This window comes from Ursus americanus, chromosome 34, assembly GCF_024610735.1.
Source record: "Ursus americanus isolate L20-20 chromosome 34, mUrsAme1.1.p, whole genome shotgun sequence".
NCBI classification, from domain to species: Eukaryota; Metazoa; Chordata; class Mammalia; order Carnivora; family Ursidae; genus Ursus; species Ursus americanus.
The window spans coordinates 25,006,955-25,016,340 of record NC_142160.1 but is presented as its reverse complement, the minus strand read 5'-3'; the positions used below and the strand labels follow the sequence as shown (position 1 = coordinate 25,016,340).

The window sequence follows — 9,386 nt, the reverse complement described above, 5'->3', positions numbered from 1 at the left end:
TTTTTTTTTTTTACTTTTTAAAGATTTTATTTATCCATTCGAGAAAGAGAGAGAGAGAGAGAGCATGAGAGGGGAGAGGGTCAAGGGGAGAAGCAGACTCCCCACTGAGCCGGGGCAGGGGTGGGGGGTGGGATGGGGGGGTGGGACTTGATCCCGGTACTCGAGGATCATGACCTGAGCTGAAGGCAGTCGCTTAACCAACTGAGCCACCCAGGTGCCCCAAGTTGGGGGGGGGGTCCTATTTCTTAAAGTTGTAGGAGTGTGGCACTTAGACTACACACTCTTTCTGCTGTGTCACTTTTGCAGCGATTTCTGCTGCCTAACCTTCTGCAGCATCAGATTTTCCAAATTGATTGGAAATCAATCAATATGATGTCAGTGGTTCTCACCATTGATTCCGTGAGACACGGACATTTATCCAACTAATTCCCCTTTTCCCTAAGATTGATAGAGCCTGTTCCTGTTGTTTGCAACCAAGAACTCTCATTGATACTACACTGATGTTGTTCTGTGTTTTACATTTAGTTCTAGCAAATTCTAGCCTATGGGCAAAGTCTAAGAATTAATGGGTAAACTGAAAAGTCAGCTTTGGGAAGCATAGGAACCAGCCCTACAGAGCTATGTGCCGAGAAAGATGGGTGCTGTCACTGAGATGAGGGCATATCAATATTTTTCAGTCCTCGGGTCCTCACTTTGTTCATTCCAGGAACAGAGTATAATAGACCAGCTGAGTTTAGGGATCTGTGTAGGCAGAATAAGACCCCCTCCCCTCAGATGTCTTCATCCCTGGAGTCTTAATGTGACCTTTCATCACAAAAGGGACTTTACACCCCCTTGAGGTGGAAAGATTCTCTTGCATTATTTGGGTGAGACCAGTGTAATCACGAGGATCCTAAGAAGTGAGTTTTCCCCACTGGAGCTGAGAGATGTGACTATGGAAGCAGGATTAGATGTTACTAATTATGAGATTGCTGGTTTTGAAGATGGAGGCAGGGGGTCACAAGCCCAGGAATGCTGGGAGACTTTAGGAGCTGGAAAAGGCAAGAAAAGAATCTTCTCTAGAGCCTCCAGAAAGGAATGCAGCCTTGCTGACGCCTTGGTAAGAGTTTTGACCTACAGAGCCGTAAGGTGTTAAATTTATGTTGGCTTAAGTTGAATGATTTGTTAGGGTAGCAAATAGGAAACTTATATAAGGTCTATCCCTTGAGCTGGAGAGGACATTGCTTTGATTGACAATCTACCAAGGCTGTATCCCTTGGAGATGGGGGGAGAGTCCTGTATGAAAGCAGGGTGCTACCAGCAAGTGAGGGAGAGGATGCTACCCTTGACCTTAGCCGAAAGACCGAGAAGCGATGGGAAAGGATGTTGAATAGACAAAACATGGATGTCTACTGCAACCAAGGACCACAGCCCCTTGCACATCGGTTAGTCAAAATCTGCCCAGTTGAATTTTTAGGGCCTGTGATTGATTAAATATTTTGAGTGAGAAGCCTTGAAGAAATCTAAGAGAACTTTAAAAAGAATGCGAATCTAGCATGTGTACGCACACACACACACACACACACACACACACACAGCTGCATCTTTACAATGTCACATTTTGGGGTAACAACGTAGCTCAGGGGCGCCTGGGTGGCACAGCGGTTAAACGTCTGCCTTCGGCTCAGGGCGTGATCCCAGCGTTGTGGGATCGAGCCCCACATCAGGCTCCTCTGCTATGAGCCTGCTTCTTCCTCTCCCACTTCCCCTGCTTGTGTTCCCTCTCTCGCTGGCTGTCTCTATCTCTGTCGAATAAATAAATAAAAAATCTTTAAAAAAAAAAAAAAAAACAATGTAGCTCAGTCAGTTGAGCGACTGACTATTGGTGTCGGCTCAGGTCATGATCTCAGGGGCCTGGGATTGAGCCCCCCCATGGGACTCCATGCTCAGCGGGGAGTCTGCTTGAGATTCTTTCTCTCCCTCTCCTTCTGCTCCTCCCTCAGCTCATGCACTCTTTCTCTCTCTAAAACAAACAAATAAACAAATAAATAAATATTTTTTAAAAATGCCAAATTTCATCATAAGGAATTTCGTGAAACTTGAAAAGGACTGCTTCCTCCTCGGCAAAGATGTATTGATTCAAACAGCTGCCCTAACACCTAGACGTGTGGACCTGTTTCATAAAGTGCTGAAGAATCATGGGCTGGGCAATTGCACTACTCGGTATTTACCCCAAAGATAGAAATGTAGTGATCCGAAGGGACACCTGCACCCCAATGTTCATAGCAGCAATGTCCACAGTAGCCAAACTGTGGAAAGAGCCGAGATGTTCATTGACAGAGGAATGGATAAAGAAGATGTGGTTCATATGTATGTTGGAATATTACTCAGCCATCAGAAAGGATGAACACTGCCATTTGCATCGATGTGGATGGAACTAGGAGGGTGTTATGCTGAGTGAAAGAAATCAATCAGAGAAAGACAATTATCATATGGTTTCACTCATATGTGGAATATAAGAAACAGCAGAGAGAATCCTATGGGAAGAGAGGGAAAACTGAGTGGGAAGTCATCAGAGAGGGAGACAAGTCATGAGAGACTCTTAACTGTAGGAAACAAATTGAGGGGTGCCAGAGGGGTGGTGGGTGGGGGATGGGGTAACTGGGTGAGGGGCATTAAGGAGGGCACGTGATGTAATGAGCACTGGGTGTTATAGGCAACTGATGAATTACTGAACACTACATCTGAAACTAAGTATGTACTTTATGTTGGCTAATTTAATTTAAATTAAAATAAAAGGAATCATGGGCTGGGGGCACCTGGGTGGCTCAGTCAGTTAAGTGTCTGACTCTTGTTATTCACTCAGGTCTGGATCTCAGGGTCATGAGTTCAAGTCCCACCATGGGCTCTACACTAGGTGTGGAGGCTACTTAAAAAAAAAAAAAAGAATCATGGATTTAACTATGGCAAACAGTATGGAGGATCCTCAGAAATTAAAAATAAATATACCATATGATCCAGCCATTCCACTTCTGGGTATTTATTCAAAGGAAACAAAAACATTAACTCGAAAATATATATATACCCCCATATTTATAGCAGCATTATTTATAATAGCCAAGATATGGAAACAACCTAAGTTCACCAATGGACGAATGGATAAAGATGTGGTATGTGTGCATATATATGCATATACAGACATATAGTGGAATATTATTCAGCCATAAAAAGACAGAAAATCCTACCATTTATGACAACATGGATGGGCCTTGAGGGCATTACGCTAAGTGAAATAAGTCAGACAAAGACAAATACTGTATGATTTCACTTATATATGGAATTAAAAAAAAAATTCATAGACAAAGAAGATCAGACTCGTGGTCACCAGAGGTGGTGGGGCGAGGAGTGGGGAATTGGAGAAAGGTCAAAAGGTACAAACTTGCGGTCGTAAGATAAGTAGGTACCAAGGGATGTAACGTACAACATGGTGACTAGCGCTAACATGGCGGTATGATATATAGGAGGGTGGTTAGCAGAATAAATCACAAGAGTTCTCATCACAAGGAGAAATTTTTTCTTTTTTCTTCTTTTTTAACAATCGTATCGATAGGAGAAGATGGATGTTAGCTGAACCTACGGTGGCGATCGTCTTACAATATATTTAAATCAAACTATCGTGCTGGGCACCTTAAAGTTATACAGGGAGATTTGTCAATTATTTCTCAAACTGGAAAAAAATCACTGGCTTAGCCACTAATTAGGTGTGGATAAACGAGGAACACAATGCAACCTTACTTAAAGGCAAATGAGGTGGAAGTTATGGCCCACCAGCCTAAGAAGGCAAAACATGACTAGGGGAGCCAGAAGGAGCAATTTATTGTACCTGTCCAAAAATCCTGGTGGTGGTCACTTCAAGTCAGTAGAAGATTAGAAAGAAGGGATACAAGTCATTGGAAAAGCCAGGGCTGATGTCCAACACACGCCTTGCTTTTGCCGTCTTGGTCCAGTAAGGACAACAGTCTAACAGCAGGTCACAAAAATATCATTTAGGGCTATAGAATATTACTCTAAATTCAGTTAAGTGGTTTTGGCTTATAAAGCATCCTTTTCCTGAATTTCCTGCTCAGGTGGCAGTTGGTGCTCGGGTGGCAGTCAGTGACAAAGACGTTGAGTCTTCGTTCCGGTTGAAAACCATTTTGGCTGTGAGCATTTCCTTAGGAGTTTGTGTATTCACTTGTGCTTTTGCTGTTGTTGTTTTGTGTGTGTGTGTGTGTGTGTGTGTGTGTGTGTGTGTGACCTTGGGATTTGGGAAGCGTGAGAGGAAGAGGTTCGTTTCCCAGAAACTAGAGCTAGGTAGGCTTGAAAAGAGATAAATCTAGAATGAATAAGAATAATGAATAGGAATATTAGTGCTGACCGTATGTTAGAATTATCTGGCAAGCTTTATAACACACAAAAATACCCATGTTTGGGCTCAGAACTCTGGAGGTCGGGCCCTGGCATTCAAATACTCCAAAAGCTCCCAGGTATTTTTTAACGTCTGGTCAGTGCTGTTAGGGTTAAGAACCATTGTTTCTGAATTTTCTAGTATTGATATCCTGTAGATTATTAGTTTTTGTGGCATCCTCTCCGGGAGGTGTGGCCTAACGGTGTTTCTCAAACAATGTGCGCTCAGGGCGCTGTTTAAAATTCAGACTCCCAGGCTTCATCCTTAGAGAGTACTAGAAGATCACGCTAGCCCAGCGTCCGAGAATCTTCATTTTATCCACAAGTAGTCCGGAGGGTAACAGCCCGAAAAATTAAAGCTTGAGAGAGAACAGTCGTGGGGAGATTAGGAACCGGGAAGGATTGGTGGAAGAAAAGACTTTTTTGTGAGGACAGACCCCCTAAATTCCTGTTATTCGTTGGCCCCTTTTACTCTGGGCAGTTTGGGCCGGGACCACTGAAGGAGACGTGAGTGTGGCAAGGTGGGTGGCGCTGGAGATAGTTGGCCCTACATTCCGGAAAATTCCCCCGGGGTGGGGGCGGGGAGGAGGTGAGGGGTCTTCTCTCCTCCAGGTCCCTTTCTTTGCTCCGCGCCGCCGCTTCCCACCCGTGCACCTCCTCAGGAAGCGTCGGGCCCGCCCCACTGCTGCCTCGGAGCCGCATCCAGCAGGGCCACCCGGGGGGTGGGGGCGGCGCCCGGGCTGGGGCGGAGGGGCGGCCGCGGGCCGGGGCGCGCGCACCGTGGGGCCGGCGTCCGGGCGCGGCCCCGGCCTCGCCTCCCCGCGCTCGCGGCGCCGCCTCCTCCCCACGCCGCCGGCGCGGTCCGGGGGCGGGGACTCGCCGCTGCGGAGGCCAGAGACGCGGCGGCGCTGGGCGCGGGGCGGGGCGCACGGCGCGGAACGAGCGAGAGCGCGAGACCCGCGGCGGGAGAGCGGCGGGCGGTCCGGGAGCCGGGGCCGCAGCGCTTGAGCGGCAGCCGGAGCCGCGGCAGAAGGTGAGTGCGCGGCGCGCGTGCCCCCGTTCCCGGGCCGCCCTGGCCGCCTTCCTCTCCCCGTCCTTCCCCGGCCCGGGACCCGCGCCCGGAGACACCCTTCCCCCCCCACTCCCCGGCTCGCGCCCGGGCCGCAGCCTGTCACCGGAGCCCGCGAGGGGCCCGAGCCGTCGCCCCGGGGCCGCCGCCACCGCGAGGGGCTGTGCGAGGGCTCTTTGCCCCGGCGGAGGCCGGTCTGGGGCGTGCGGGGCCTTTCTTTTTTGTTCTCCGCTTTGTCACGCGCGTCGGCGTCCGAAGTCGCAAGCGTGCAGCCCCGAAGTCGCACTAGTGCGGGTCCCGCGGGCGTGACTGGCGCCAGGGGAGGGCGAGTGGCCGCCGCGCGCCGCTCACCTCCGCGTCCTGGCGCTCGGGCGCCGCGGGTGCCCACGTTGGCAGCGGTCGCGTCCTCGCAGGTGACAGGGAGCTGCGCGCCGGGTCCCTGAGTCGCGAACCGCCGCGGTGCGGCCGGAGCCCGTCTCGGGGATGCTGCAGGTTCCCTCCTGCATGTGTGTTTCCCACCTATGACTGTGTGCCCCATCCGGAGAACTTTTGCTCTGTGTAAAAATAGCCTCCTGGGTTTATATACAGTTTCTGTTTCACACCCTGTTTGGTGTTTGTAATGTTTTTTTTATTTATTTAGGTAAAATAAGAAAATACCTACTTCGATGAATGTTCTTTTTAGTGGAATTTAAGGACCATATTGTATTGGGAATGCCATGATGTTGCTGGTCATTTTCAGATATCCCTTTTCCAAATTTGCATAACCAAACTTGTGTGGCTTTCATGGGTCCCAGGGATTTCCTTTGTCTGGTTTGGGTCTCCAAGGTCTCCAAGGCCCTACAGCTCGAAATTCCACAAATGGTGAGGGACATTCCTAGGGGTGGATTGTTAAGATGTCCCACGATCTGATGAAATATTTAACACCTTTCTAGTGACTCCGTTTGTTTTATAGCCACCAGATTGATTCAAATTTAGGCAGTTTTAGTATTTCTGAAATTTTGGGAGCATGAGACCAGGGGAGCAGTGGAGTCTCTTGGCGGTCTGGTCCCTGTGGGTCTCCTAGGGCATTCTGGCTCCTCCTGCTTATGTTATAGATTAAGGTAAGCTCATGCACAGGAAGAATAATTTTATTTTATTTGTAAAGAGAAAACAGTAATTTGGTGAGACTGGCTGTCCCTAGGCCAGAACTCAATGTTTAAGGTATCAGTGGTCAAAAAGACTTTGAATTCTGAGGATGTTTAAAGAAAACAATCAGCTCTTCCAGATGTATTTTGTTCTCCTACGGAGAGGTTTTCACTTTTTTCCCCCATCCGTTTTGTTAAAAAATGAAGGACCAAGAATGAGAGGAAGGAGTGGTTGGGGGTGCTGGGGGGTATCAGATATGGACGGCGTTGCTGTTGGGAGCTAAGGATGCCATCTCCTTTCTAATTGCTGGCCATGGGCCTAGTTATTGATGGGGGATGAAAAGATTTTGTATTTATATTATTTTTTGAGGGGTGGGGCAGAAACAGAAGTGACAGTGGTTGACTGTATCAGGCCTGGGGGGGTTTGTGGCCACCTTCCCCCAGCAGGGAGGAAACTGCTGACCTTATTGAAAATCCTATGAACGTGCAGACAGGCTTTCTGCATCTGAAGCACAAAGGGTGGAAGGGCAGAGCCTGGGGAAACCGCCTCTCCAGGGAGGTGGTGGAAGGTTGGGGTATCACTCCTAGCAGGCTGTACTGAGCACGGTCCCCTGGCTGGCACTTTAGTGAAAGGGAGCTGGAAGATGGCCTGGCCGCCAGAGAAGGACAGCCCCAGGAAGGGAGGGCAGGAGGCCCAGATGAGGGATGAGCGGCCCCATGCCCTGGCTTTAATGTAGTTGTATTGTTTTATTACCTTTTTATTTTTTTAATGCCCTAAGGTGAGAAATAACATCCATTTGGATTTGGATAAGGGGAAAAGAAGCACTTCTTTGTTGTTGTTGTTGTTGTTAAAAAAAAAAAAGCAACTTTTTTTTTTTGCTAAAAAACTTAGGTTTTTTGTTTATTTTGCGAAAGTAGGAGGAATGGTCTTGATAGGCTTTTGTCTCACCTTAGAAAAGTGAGTGGTATTTCATTTGCCTGCTCCCTGCTTCCTCTAGCAAAAAACATTCTTAGGTTGTGGTCATTTTCTTTTCCAGAGTTTTCCAGTTACTGATGACATTACATGAAAAGACTTGGCTTGAAGTTTCAGAAGTGCTTACCAAGTTCCCAGGGAGTCTACTTTGTTTCACACAGTGAATTTCCTACACTTTCAGAAGAAAAAAAAAAAATCATGCCTTCTCTGATCGTTAAAATATTTTGATCTTATTTTCATTTAAAACCCTTCAGCATTGTGTTAATAGACCTTCCCTTAGCTAAGGTTTTGAAGATTAACTAGTGCCTGACAGGAGGAAAAGATACGTAAGAATTCTTTTTTTTTTTTTTTTTAAAGATTTTATTTATTTATTTGACAGACAGAGAGACAGCCAGCGAGAGGGGGAACACAAGCAGGGGGAGTGGGAGAGGAAGAAGCAGGCTCATAGCGGAGGAGCCTGATGTGGGGCTCGATCCCACAACACCGGGATCACGCCCTGAGCCGAAGGCAAACGCCTAACCGCTGTGCCACCCAGGCGCCCCGATACGTAAGAATTCTATACAGTATGATGATGGTGATACAGATGGTCATTTGCTGTGGCTTCCAAACTTTGTTGATCATTCTCATTAGTTTAAAAAACAACAAAAAATTGATTCAATGTTATATATCATTTATCTCTATTAAACAAATGTGCAGCACTCTCCTGTAAGTTACTTATATATAAATTAGGTGCATGTGCCCCAGTATACTCTTTGGACTGGATTCATGCTTGGTGACAGTGGCAGTAAAGCCCTATTTCATATACTCCCTGAACTGTGAGTATTTCTTGGCCGATCTGATTCTATCATCAGAGGTTTTGCTTTGTGGCAAAGCAAAGAAGCCGGCCCCTTCCCAGCGGTGGGCTTGTGTATGCCCATGCTTTCGTTTACTAGACTAACGTTAATTTGTGCTTTTTATAGGAATCTTAAAGTTTCATAGTCTCTGTAAGGTTTGGTGTAGTTACAATTTGTCAGCCCACCTCACTGCCAAAGTCAGAGGAGTTCCTCAGGCATCTCAGATGGTGGTGGCTTGTGACCTTCAACAGAGGGACTTAGCAGAGTCGTCTATTTTTATTAGCACCGTTAGTATTTATTTTATGGCAGTGTAATAGAATTAGTATAATGTAATGTAATATAAGATAATTAATATAATTAGTATAGATATATGCTTCCAAGTTATTTTTATGTGATAGTTACATGACTGAAACATAGTCCCTGTCATACTATTTGGATACAAATTAATGTAACTTCTAGGATTTTCTTCCCTAGCCCCATGGAGCATCTTCTATACCCTCCGGGATGCATTTGCCCAGACTCGATTCTTGTAGTCTGACAGCCACAGACAAGGCATAAATGAATGGGACTGGTTGTGTTCCAATAAAACTTTATTTATGGACGCCCAAATTTTAATCGCATGTGCTGTTCACATGTTGTGAACTATTCTTTTGATTTTTTTTCAACCATTAAAAACTGTGAAAACAAGGCTTAGGGGCAGTGTACAGAAACAGGTGGCTGGCAGGATTCAGCCTTTGGGCTGCAGTTTGCCAACTCTTGAACTGGAGGAAAATTTGGGAGTTCCTGCCAAGATGTAGTCTTGGCATCCACGTGGGAGGCGGCCTTTCTTCAGAAAATTTCAAGTGCTGGAAAAAAACAATGGAATTTGGTTCCTCTCATTCATTTTCACTTGTCCATCTCATTCTTTGGTATTTCCACTACATAATACTAAACATGAACATGAATTTTTAAAAAATATTTTA

At 46.6% G+C, this 9,386-nt stretch overlaps 1 protein-coding gene across 6 annotated transcripts in view; it reads left to right on the top strand.

Annotated features, from left to right (window-relative positions):
* Nucleotides 1–5,308: 5,308 nt before the first annotated feature.
* The window catches only part of GOLM1 (golgi membrane protein 1), a 52,808-nt gene continuing 48,730 nt past the window's right edge, over nt 5,309–9,386 (top strand). For 3 of the 6 annotated variants that reach the window (XM_045780906.2, XM_045780908.2, XM_045780907.2), the window contains exon 1: nt 5,312–5,458. The gene's annotated coding sequence lies outside the window, so the exon portion shown is untranslated. Of the gene's footprint in view, nt 5,459–9,386 lie in introns of all 6 variants that reach the window. The other 3 variants (XM_045780911.2, XM_045780910.2, XM_045780909.2) reach the window with 2 other exon arrangements.